Source organism: Ambystoma mexicanum, chromosome 6p (assembly GCF_040938575.1).
Source record: "Ambystoma mexicanum isolate Mex_15411 chromosome 6p, UKY_AmexF1_1, whole genome shotgun sequence".
NCBI classification, from domain to species: domain Eukaryota; kingdom Metazoa; phylum Chordata; class Amphibia; order Caudata; family Ambystomatidae; genus Ambystoma; species Ambystoma mexicanum.
The window spans coordinates 1,466,672,359-1,466,685,531 of NC_090935.1; positions in this window are offsets into that span (position 1 = coordinate 1,466,672,359).

A 13,173-nucleotide genomic window follows, 5' to 3' on the forward strand; every position below is an offset into this window, starting at 1 on the left:
GACTTGGCCATGACAAAGGCTGGGGTCACTGGCCAGCACCAAAGGTCATAGCTAGTGGTTGGTTAGTGTTAAAAAATACCAATGTGCATGGTTAAAAGCCATGCCTAGTAGCCCATCACTGTTTTAAAATATACGGTGGGCAATGTTGAAATCTGTAGTGCGTGGCCACGGCTAAAGGCGATAGCTAGTGCCCATTAATATGTTAGAATATACAGTCAGCACAGCCAAAGGCCATGGCCACTGGCTAGTATTGTGTTGGAAGACCATGGCAAGTGGCTGGTTAGTGTTGTATAATACACAGTGGGCACAGCCGAAGGCCATCGCTTATTGCATTTTATTATTTTAAAATATACAGTGGACATGGCCAAAAGATGTATAATCTGCTCAAGGTCAAAGGCCATGGCTAGTGTTCCATTTATATGTTTGAATATATAGTGGGCACAGCAAAAATATTGTGCTAAAGTCCATGGCTAGTGCCTGACCAGTGTATATAATATACAGTGGAGACTGTTGAAAGCTGCATCCATTGGTAAAGTCTATGGTTGATAGCGTGTTAGTGTTTTAGAATATTCAGTGCACATGCGTGAAGGTTGTCACCACTGTCCATAACTGAAGGCCGTGACTAGTACACATTCATGTGTTAAAACATATTTGACCGTGCATACTGATCATGGCTGGAGGCCATGCTTAAAGCCAGTTACTGTTGTAATGTAATTAGTGATTTCATCACTGATGTGATCTGTGATGTCATCATTGTGGTCATAGGCTGCGCAACAGGGGGCGCGAAGTTAAGGTGGCTTTAGCTGAATTTAGGTTCTCACCTCAACGACCCTGCAACTAAAGTGTTCCCTTGAATATATATATATATATATATATATATATATATATACACACACACACATAGAAAAATAACTGTCCTCCTAGAAGGGAGCTCTGCCTACTATACAGTCGGTCCACAGGGGCGTAGTGATAGAAAACCGTTAAACACAGACAACGAGTAGTGCTTTGTTTGAAAGTCACTATTACTCATGGCACTAACAACCACAACCACTCAGGAAAGCCCCAGCAGCCAGTCTCTTATGTGTTAAAATATTAAGGTATTCACAGCAGACAATCAAGAGACAACTATTCAGAGGTGTGACACAAATCCTTATGCTGCAGCACCAGTTTTGCCACTGACTCCCCGGGCCGAGGCTAATGGCATAGTGCTGTATTCTGCCTTCCGGCTTCCTTTACGTGTTATGGGACAAGCACTCCAAGTCAGTGGCTAGCTCCGCCACTGTTATGAGCGCATATAATGATATTTTGCAAGCCATTTATTTTTTTGCAGGATTAACTTGACCAAAACAGACAAACAATAGGTGGGTGCAATATTACAGCACACATTTTGGGGATAAATTGCCATTTGCTCCCCACACAGAGCAAGCAACCACATTAGTTAAGTTTTGGTGACTAGCCGGGGTTGACATCAGCATTTGGAAGAAACAGATTAAATTGGAGAAAAAAAGGAGTTCTACATCGATATGGCTGAAGTCCTTGAAAAGTCAATGGGACAAGTGAGATTAATAGAAAGCCTGCGAAGCAGTCAAGAAAGAGTTCATAATACACAAGAAAAGCAACAACCAGTGTGATTAAAAAAAAAGCCTTACCTTTTTATGCACAAGGATATAGGAAAGAGAAAATATGCATTTTAATTCATTAGTGAAACTCCTGAGGGCTAGGTGCTAGGGAGAAACTGCAGAAAATGGTTTCAAGAGAGGCTCTGTAATTAAAGCATTTTGCCTACATCGAGAATCTGTAGCTTTTCCAGACGTTTTTTTTTCGAAATAGGAGTTTATATAGCTATATCTTTTCCTTTAATTTAATTTTCGGAGAGCAGCGTAGCCCTTAACAATATTTGACACCACAAGCCAAATTATTCAGGGAATTATAGTTTGTCTTTTTCACATTTAAAGTACTGGCCTACAAGTCCCAGCATTCAACAGGAGAAAAAGGACGGTCTCGAGGTTGACGCAAACATTTACGCAGCTCCTTCATAGTGTGATTTGTTAAGGGGATGGAGAAAAGATGTTGCATGGGCCAAATGTTATGTTGTGTTTAACAGATTCTATTTTCAGACTTGAGTATGCTATGGTGTTACAGTTCTGCCCCCAACGGGCTGTACGGGTACTATTGGACGGCATTGCTTCGTAGCAGCCTTGTTTGCCCTCACGTAGTTACCATTATTTATAGAAACGCAAGACTGCCTTAACTGAATAGCACAGATGGAGAATTGGACATGAAGAAAAAAGATCACACCATCAGAGTTGGCGTTCCAAAATAAAGTTTTTACTTGGTTTTATAGATGATACAATGGTGATGTTGCTTCAAAATGTCACCAAGCATACTACCATGAGTAACATTAAAGAACCTGGCCAGATTCAGACACATTGACATAAACTCACCAAAGACTTTTAGTTTGACTTTGCTTTTCGTACCAGTATGGTTTGAAATAGAAAGAAAGAAAAACACATGATGACATGTTTCTTTATTGTGGTTAACCACTGCCCAGGCAGCTTTAAAAAAAATAAAAAGTTATAAGCATTATTTAACTTTTCAGTCACAAAACAGCTAAGGGCAATATAACAAATGTCAAACGCTAGACAAGCCTGTGACATTTATTTGCACCATTCACATTCCCCCACCCTCTCCCTATCACCTCCCTCGAGCCCAAAAAGAACCCCCCCCCCCACAAAAAACAAATAACCATAAACATGTAAAGGGGAACCATTGGTGATTGCCATAAAACAGGCTTGCGCTTCGGCCTCTCAAGTTTTCAGTCGTTTGTCCAAGATAGGGCGTGAACAAGCACCCACACAGCACCCTATTGTCTAGGGCAAAGCCGTCAGTCCATATACTGCTTCCATACACCATTACCCTTGAAGCCCCCCCCCCCCCCCCAACTTCCACCGCCAGGGCCCCAAGCCTCTCCTAACCAGTCGTTCACCGAAAACACAGGTTTCGCATAAGATGAGTCCGAAACAAATTGGGCTCCCTATCTGTGACACATTCAAAGAACGGGGACCAAGTCTGCTTGTACTTGGAGATATAATTAGACAAAAATTCCATGATTCCCACCATGGCCCACTTCTCCCATACTACCACTTGTGTACCATTTTTCCACCTCCCCACACCCATGCCAGCACTTCTCAGGCATATCTGCGGATATGCTGTGAAGCCTTGCCGGCTTGTGGTACCACCTGTAGCAGAGCTTAATGGCCCCCTTTAACTTGTGTGCACCGGCTGCCAAATCTTAGTCCAGGACTCCCACCCAATATCCTGCTGCCACATGATCATATAAGGATGTTTGCTGACATTTTCTGGGTTTCCAAGGAGCCTATACAAGTGTGAAACCTTCCCGACCTCTTTCTTCTAGCGCTGTTAGTTCGAGCCCTTTATGGGTGCGTAAGGCCACCCTCCTGTTGGCCGGGTTGGTAATCCATTGTCTAAGTTGGATGTAGTGGAATCGCTCAGTTTCGCACAGGCCAAATTTGGCTTTGCATTCGCTGAATGCTAGTGGTTCCACCTTTTTGAAGAGATCTGAGTTTTAACGTCAAGTACCTCTCCCACGCTGCAAAAGCCCACCTGCCCATGCCCAGGGAAACATCTTGATTACGTTTAACAGATGTGAGAGGGCCCGGACCCCTCATGATCCCCAGGAGCTGGCACACTTTGCCCCAGTGTGCTAGGATGATGACAGACATGGGCAAAACCTCCCCTCCCCGACCTATGGCCTCTGTTGTGAGGAATGGAAGCTCATGCAACAGGGTTTCCAATTCCGCCATTTCAATATCCCTCCACCTCGAGGCCCGCATATCTGGTGGCCAATCCAATAACAGGGCTATATGCGCTGCCAAAAAGTAGTTCCGTACGGACAGGACACCCAACCCTCCGATAATTGGGGCTTTTTTTTTTATTTGAAATAAACTACAGTTTATACACGAGGCACAAACTTTTGTTTAAAAAAGAAAAAAAGAAAAAAAGAGTTCATCACACTTAACCAAGAATCAAAGAAAAGTACGACCAAAGCTATTTTCTAAACATTCACACCCTCATTTCTTTGCACTAAGAACAACTTAACTCATAAGTTCATTCATTCCAGGCTCACAATGCCAATCGAGAGAAAAGATACGATTTGACAGTGATGTGATGCGCTACATTAGACATCTACTGCCAAAATCGTGTCCAAGTAATTCATAATTGCACAGACAAGTTTTATGTTGTTCCCAGAGATGCTCCTAGAACACCACTCGTCTATGTTATTGTCGAGTGGGGCAAACTTTCCAAGATGTAATGTGCGTTGGGTTGCTGTCTGGGTGCATTCAGTGAGCAAATGTTTTGAAGATTCGACGCACAGTCCACAGAAGCGGCAAAGATTATCTTTGATTGTTTTGTCTTTCCTTAGCCAGAGTATTTCTTTTGTTTTTAGGATATTTATTCGAAACCTAAGAAATTGTTCGCGATGATGACGAGATGGACAATGTAGTAAATATCGTGGTTGATCATTGAATTTTTTGGGGTCGCATCTCATGGATTTTATTGATTGCATTGTTTGCCGATTTTCTTGATTTACAATCCAGGTCCAATTGTCAAATTTCTTTTTTGCACATTGCGGCCGATTTAAAATCTCTTGATTATTTATGTCGGCGGCTACCAGAAATGACAATAGCTTGCGAAACCACAAGTTAAGTACATTTTGGTTGTTAGGAGAATAGTTGTTGGCAAAAATTTGATAGGCTGGTGCCGGAGTCTTTAGAGCCATCTTGCGCATTGTCATGATTGAGTTCCAGACCACTCTGCTATGAAGAGAGTTTAAGGATAATTCATGTTGCAATATCGTCATAGATGTCGATTGTGGCAGCCTTAACACATATCGCCAAAAGAGCCCTTCTAGCATTTGCCAAGTTTCCTCGCACATATTCCACCCTGCCTTGGCGCCGAAAGTTATGATTGGAACAGCATTTTGGCGATAGAACCTTAGGACAGGTTCCAGTGAAAACTTTCCATAGTTCCTATTGATTTTCACAGCTTGCAGTGCGAGCATCCGCATTTTTGATTTTAATTCTTTGACCCAATGAAGCTCGCAGATGGAGTTGTTGAATTCAATACCTAGGTATCTTATGGAGTCTACAGAGGCAATGTGGGCATTTATGACTTTCCATCTGAAGGCTATATCTTTCTTAGTTTTTAAGTTTCCAACTGATATGATTTTTGTTTTTGATGTGTTTGTTATCAATTCATTCGCAATCATATACTCCTGCAGACTTGTAAGAAGGCGCTGAAGACCTATTTGTGTTCTGTCTATCAGCACCAAGTCATCTGCGTATATGATGCATTTGATCGGTATGTGATTGATCATTGGCGAGAAGCAAGGAACCTGCTCAAGATGAGTTGGCAGATCAGCCAAGAATAGTTTAAAGAGCTCCGCAGCAAGTGGACAGCCTTGTTTGACACCTTTATGGGTCTAGATGGTATTGGATAGCAGGCCGCTGTTTAATCGCACTCTAATAGATGTTTGGTCATGAAGGACAATTATTGGTTCATGAATGGAGTTTGGACATCGCCATTTTGCTAGTTTTGCCCAGAGCAAGCCACGATTCACGCTGTCGAAGGCCTGTTTCATATCTATAAAGGCAAAAGGGATTTTTCCATTTGCCTTTAGCGATTCCAGTTTCAGAATGGTCAAAATTAGCAGATTTACGTCTACTCCGACACCTTTCGTAAACCTAGTTTGGCATGTGTCCGCAATCAATGAGACCTTAGCCCAATTTGCAAGTTTTAACCTTAGATTTGACCCAAATATTTTGCCAATCGTGTCCAGCAGGGCAATTGGGCGATAGTTGTTCGGATCGTCCCAATTGCCCCTCTTTTGAATTGGTAGCACTATAGAAGTGGTCCACGAGTCAGGCAGAATTTTTAGCATTGCAATTTTGGTGAATAAGCTCCCAATGAAGTTTGCCCATTCACTTGGATGTTTTTTGAGGGCTACGTTGGAAATCAAATCAGGTCCAGCTGCACGCGAGTTTTTTAGGGATTTTATGGCTCCAACAATCTCATTGTGCGACATCTCTACATCCCACTGAGTATCATCAGCAGTAGTCAGAGGACCCGTCAAAATATTGGACTTTTGGAATACCAACTAAAAGTGTGTCCCAAGCCTCTCCTGGGATTGAATTCGTCAAAATTGGAGTGCATTTTGAGAGGTTGGTGTTTAAGATCCGCCAAATTTTGCATGTGTTTCTAGTCAAAAGTAGATGCAACATTGACTCAGCTCGTTCCTGATCGATGACAATAGCATGTGATTTTGCCCAGTTTCTGTAGAGCGCACATCTTGATTTCACCGCATCTTGTACTTCTGATCTTGGAAGGCCTTTTCTTATTACTCTTAGATCTTTACGGAGTACCTTTTTTACTTCATATGACACTTTACTGTAAAGATGTCGATGCGACTGTCCATAGTCCGTGGACAATTTTATGGCAGAGGTGAAGTCTGTTAGCAGTGGAATATAGTTGATACCTTGAATAGCTGGGAAATTCTTCAGCCTCATCCCAAGCCCTTGAATCTGCTTTCCATTCAGTCTGAGACGATTTCTTTTGGAATTTGTTTCCAAAGCATTCTGATATAAAGCAACCTCAGGAGTCGTGGCCAACATGCAGCTAACTTGCAAAAGGCTGTGGTCACTATATTTCATTTTCAAGACTTGAAGGTCTAGGATCTTTGCTTCAATGTTTCTAGATACCCAGATGTAATCGAGTATGCTGTGCATTTTTTCTCGGTGCCACGTTGGTTTTGGCAGAACATCACCTTTTGCATAACCGTTAAGCATGGACAAATCACGCGTCATTTCTTTTTGCCATCTCTGCCCTGTGGCCACAACAGCGACATCAGGTAGTCGCTTATAGTTCTGTAGCGATTTGTCGAACTGGAACTAAGTGCAATTTAGGGCTCCACAACAGATTATTGACAGGTTATTGTAGGCTAACATAGCCTCATCTATTAGCTCTAAAATGACATTTATGAAGTCTTTGGTACTGATTTTTGCTGGATTCCAATATCCATTTATAATCAATAAGTACTTCCTCAGTTCAGTGCTTTTAGCCATCGTGTGGATAAGGCTGCCTTGCACGTATGGATTTGGGTTTGTCATAACAGGAGCTGACCATGTTTGCGTTATTCGCACCAATGTTATTAGACCAGAGCTTGGACGGCCTTTGGCATTCTTTTCTGCTGGTTTTAAGAGGGTGGTGAAACCATCACACATTGGGGTTTTGCAAAGCCAAGTTTCCTGTAGACATATTACAAACACACGTTCCAAAGGGAGTTCAAAATTGTTGAATAAGTGTTTGAATCCACGTGTGTTCCATGATAGAAACTCGTGCAGGGTCTCATGTTCTGTCAGTCATGGCTATTGTGGGCCCCCGTTCTTGTTCAGATGTACTTTTTTTGGTGGAACATTTTTTGACAGGTTTCGTTCAGATCTTGATTTTTGGCTGACACTCATAGACTGCCGTAACACTGCAAAGTCCACAGGTTACGACTGATGTTGATTTGGCTCTGTTTCCTTGTTGTGTTGTGAAGAGATTTCCTGATCGGGTTCAGACGAGATTTCGAAGCCATAAAACAAGAGATCATCGCTCGCTCTTAGAAGAGTGCTTCTAACACCTGCAGAGTTAATATGTAGCAGCACCTGATCCGATGATTTTTCTGTAGCATATTCAACGATCTTTATATCATCTGATTCAATTGTGCGCAGAAGTGGAATACACTTGACAATTTCATAATGTTTGTTCGATTTAAGTTTACATCTGTTTCATCACTGTGAATGTTTTGTAGATGTAATTTGCGACAAATACATGCACCTTTGTCGTGTATGTTTTCTTGAACCCTTGTTTTGGAGTGCACACGCTGATTGCGTTGATTTAACGTGAATTTTGGATTCATCGGAGGTTCAGCACCCAACGCTGATTTAGCATTTACTGCAGCGTCAGTTTTTGTTGTAGATTTCATGTTTTTAGATCTCGATATAGTAGGAGTTGCTTTATGAGGCTTTGACGGGTTAACCTGGTTTATCACTGATCGATGGTCACTAGAAGCAGAGTACACGTCGAGCTCCTCATGATTCGAATAAGTTGATAAATCGCATAGATCTATTGACATGGAAGCGGTTGAAGAGCCGCTTGTCTCGGAATCAGAAATTATTCTTTGTCGTTTTAAAGCTGGTTTTTGTTTGTTTTGAGTGATGCGAGCCGGAGTCCCTTTTTAAATTTTTTTTGTTGTGGTGGTTTCTGGAGCTTTGTTAGTAGGGCTATTGTCATGTTTGAATAGACTCAGCTTTAACGGTGAAGATAAGTTCCTTATGAATTTCTTAGTTTTTGTGTGGGTAGACAATTGACCTTTCTGTACCGATTTCCGAGAAACGGCTTTGTCTGTTGTTATGTTTGCTACCACCACAGATGTGGTAGCAGTTGTTTTTGCTGCGCCCATAAATATCCCAAATGATGAGAAAGGATTTTTTGGCGTGGTCTTTTTCGCTTGAATTTCTTCTTGGTGAGTTTTGTCTGGTATACCTTTATTTCCCTCATCACTTCCTGCATTTTTCAAACAACAGAGATTTTTTGTTTCTGTGTTGAAGATCCTGTCGTCGTCCAATACTGTAATAGGATTTTTTGAAGTCGGCGATGGTTCTTCCGTCCCAACTTTGCTTGAAGCGACCTTGTCACTCAAGGTCAGGGACTCGTCTAAATCGACAATTTCTTGCGGCAAGTTTGAGACATTTGTTTCAGCTCTCCTCTGGCGAACTCCATCACGCGACTCAACGTTAGAGCACATATGCTCATGCATCCACTTAAAAGTTTCCAGCATACTTTCGACCAGATTCTCACTTTGGCAGCGCTGTTGAGTGGTGATCTAGTTTTGCCTTTGCTGCCACTCCGCAGAGAGGGAGGCCTCTACAGTTAGCTTTTCTTTTGAGTAGGCGTTGAACTTTTCTGTTTGTTCCATTTTTTGGTTCAAGTTTTGCAGCATTTCACTTTGGTCTTGAATCCTTTCATTTAAAGCTTCGTAGAGTTTCACGAATGGTATTAGGGCAAGAGATGATGCGGCCAAGACGTTGTTGTGGATCTGCATTGCAGCAGCTGATGAGAGACTGGCCTTTGCAGGTGTATGGCCGTGGTTTTCTACCCCACTACTCGAGTGTCTTGAGATGTCATCAATTGACGTGTGCGCATCCACTGCATGAACATTACTGTGAGCTGACACTGGCCTTTTAGCACTGTTGCTTTTCCATATCGGCACCATTGGCGTGCTTATCTTAGAATTGGTGTGTTCTGACACTTGTAAAGGCAAGGCTACGCCCGATTATTTCATCGTTGGCGTAGACTTTTTGTTTGAACTAACTTTTTCCGGGAAAGCTGCTGCAGATAGCGCTGCCGAGTCCAGTTCAGTTGCCAAAATCAGAGAATTTCTTATAATGTTGCCAGATGGCGATTTCTGTAGTTGGTTGTAAAAGCCCCGATTTAACAGCATAGTATCCATTTGTGAGGCAAGAATTGCAGGCGCAGTAGATTCAATAGCCAGAGTAGGCCGCTTACAGCATGGGCTGTGCTTTCTGTGCCTAACGTCATCACATTAAAAATTCTCGCAGCTTTCATCCGGCAGCAGTTCCGAGAAGTTTAGAGATTTTCTTAAGGACTTGTAATGAATGTAGTCCCTAGGCATTGCATGGTATCGTATAGCACTGGTCCCATTTGGCTCCAGACCCTCTTCAGTAGCATGTAGTTGAATTACATGAGAGCTTTTCACAGGGACACTTGAGACGCTATGTAGTTGAATTGCATGAGAACTGTTCACAGAAGCATGAGAGCTGTTCACAGAGGCATTTGAAACTCCGTTTCCGCACACAATGCTGTCAGACCTGACATCAGGTTTGTTTGCTGGAACACTGGGTCCGCCAGGTCGTGAAGGCGCAGATTTCACTGCTGAAAGATTTTCCGCTGGGCTACACGTTGGCGGTAAGCTTAGCTTTAGGCTCATGTCTGTGTGTGATATGGAAACATTAGAGATTTTCACAATTGTTTTTTCGGCTTCGTTCAAAGCTTCGTTCAAAATAGGTTCAGTGTTTGGAACGGTCATCAGCTCTGCGTCAGTGATATCAAATGGTGAGTAGAAGAGTTCCGGAGTTACAGGACTGGAAATAGACTCCCGGAATTCACAGATCAATTTAGAGACCGGTTCCAGGTTGTTTAGTGATAACATCGGAATTTGTGGAGGCACCAAAGGGGGTGGCGTATGTTGCCTAGTTGGCTCGCTTGGGTTTCCACTTGGCATCTGAAAACCGTTAATGCTGTTCCTTTTTATTGCAGGCAGCATATCGGGGAGTGTCAATGTAGGCAAAGCAGCTTGTAAGCCAAAATCCACTATGGCGGCTACAGCAGGTTCTACAGAGTCAATGACCATTTCATTTTGCTCAAAACCCCAGATGAACTATCTGCCGATAGAGAAACGGTCTGTTTGCTTACCTTGCTGCTGTTTCTGGGCTCTATCTTGTCCGCGACGGTCCAGGGATTCAGCATCCAGCGCTGTTGCAGCGTTTCGTGTCGTGTCTGGGGACCAGATTTATTTGGGAGACAGTCGGCCATGAATGTATCCTGGGGCAGACTGGGAACTCAGTGCCGGAACTCAGCGCCGCGCTCCGCGCACACAAGCAGTTTTTATGGTGGACACAAAGGAAGGACACAAAATCCAAGACACATCGTGCAGCTCCTCAAACCAAAATGCAATGGGACTGGGGCAGACTGGGAACTTGGTGCCAGAACTTTTGGGGCTTTTTACAGGGCAAATATGATTGGTGAAAGCAGGCAGCCCTGCCTCGTGCTCCTCTCTCTTTGAATTAACTGGGATAACTGACCATTAGCATTAATCCTTGTTTCAGGAGCTTTTTAGTTGGCCATGACAAACTGGATGAAGTTTGGCCAAAGTTGCAGCTTCACAGAACCCCCTCCATGTAGGTCCAGTCTACTCTATCGAAGGCCTTGCGGGTGTCTAGGGACAGCAGCACAAATAGCTTTGGGATTTCCTTTTTAGCCGCCATTACATCTACGACTCTGTGGATGTTGTCATGTGTTCCACGCCCCACTATGAAGCCAGTTTGGTTCTGATCAATCAACTTGGGAAGAATCTCGGTCCACCTACAGGACAGGATTTTACCATAGATTTTCACATCTACGTTTAGGAGTGCTATTGGCCTGTATGCCGAGCGATCCGCTCCATCCTTGCCGGGCTTCAGAATGAGCGTGGTAGTGGATTCTTCCATTGTTTCTTACACTGGCCGAACTTTAAAAATCTATGTAACAGTTTAGTTAAGCGTGGGCCCACCGCCGGCACAAAAGCTTTATAAAATTGTGCTGAGAAACCATCAGGCCCCAGCGCCTTACCGGATGGGAGGCTCCGAATAGCTCCCACGACTTCCTGCTCAGTGATCTCTGATTCAAGCACTTCTCTATCTTCGGCCGAGAGCTGTGGGAGCCCTGCTTGGGTTATGTAGTGAATTTTCTGGCCCCACACTGCAGGAATCCTGGCCCCCATTTCCCTAAAATAGCTTTCCAAGAGCGCCAATTTGGCCGCCTCTTGGGTGACCCTCCTACTGTCACTATCCTTCAGGACTGGGATAAAATTGCACTGAGGGCATTTGCAAAGTGTGGTTGCCAAGAGCCTACTGGCTTTGTTACCTCTTGCATATAGTACAGATGGGCAGGCACTAAAGCCTACGCCGCCACCTTATCTGTAAAGTGACCTTCCAACAATTTCTGCACAGTACGCAATTCTTTCAGGGATGGGCACGAATTGACCCTTTTGTGGTTGGCCTCTAGCTGGCAGACTGCGCTCTCTAGCTCTTCCTCCCTGGCTTTCCGGGCTTTACTGTACACCGCCAAGTCGCTAATTATAGCACCTCGGATGACCGCCTTAGCCGCTTCTCAGACTACACGCGGGTCCATAGTTTCCATGTTGTTTTCAGCAAAATAACGAAAGTTTCAGAGATGTGTGCTTTCATAGCTATATCTTTTGGAAGGGAATCATTAAAGTGACATATTCTGCTGCTGGACAGCGTGGACCCAAAGGTCCAGATAAGTACGGACAGGGGCATGATCAGAAAGGACTCTCGGAGTATCTCACATTTCGTGAATGTCAAGATAAGAGACCAGCACCATATCCAGCCTAGAATGTGCCTGGTGCACCAGAGAATACAACGTATAATCCTGTTCCTCTTAACGGAAAAATCTTCAGGTTTCTATCACCGAGTGGTCCCTCAATAACGTCATCAGTGTTCAGATGGATTTCTGAACTCTGACCTGGTGGGCAGAGGTTCAGGAGGCCAGCCTTGTTTCTTGGAACAGGGTAGCCTTCTGGACAAGTCAGACCAATCAAGGTAGCTTGGTGGCGGTCAAGACTAGGTCTCAGGAGTGAGGGTGACTGAAAGACCTCAATGTCCTCATTTTACAGAGTAAAGGACACTTATAAATCACTCCCAGTCAGGTGTAGATATATTAAAAATCTATATACATTTATTCCAAGGCCTTTGAGTTTCAAAACACAAATCAAATCGCAGTAATACTATTAAGCCAACACAATCCTATCTAACTACATATATACAAGGCCATCGGGGTCTAAAGGGTTCATGCACGAAATGGGTCCACAACCTAAAAGAGGAAGGAAACAGGCAGTCTAATCCCTAAGAAGAGTGGAGTCTAATGCTCAAATGTACATGCAATGCGAGCGCACGCAGTAGTTCAAATGGGCAAAATGGGGTCTCTTCAAGGGTCTGTAGCAACTCAGGAAGGTGGGTGAGGTGATGAAGAATAGGTTCCCACTATTCAAGGAGGGTCTCCACTTGAGGCAAGAGTCGATTCCAAGAGTTGGGTATAGTTCGCTAGTTCGCACTAGCAGTGGAAAGGAGACGGGTCCCCAGGGGAAAATGGATGGAGGTGCTACTGGCTACCGGTTAGGGTTGTGATTACTCACGGACTCCTGGTGCACTCCGGACCAAACTTCGACAGTCGAGTCCACTTCGGTTGCAGGTTCAAGTGCAGCAATTTGGGGGCTCTGCGACTTTCAACAACAAAGATACAGCGATGATT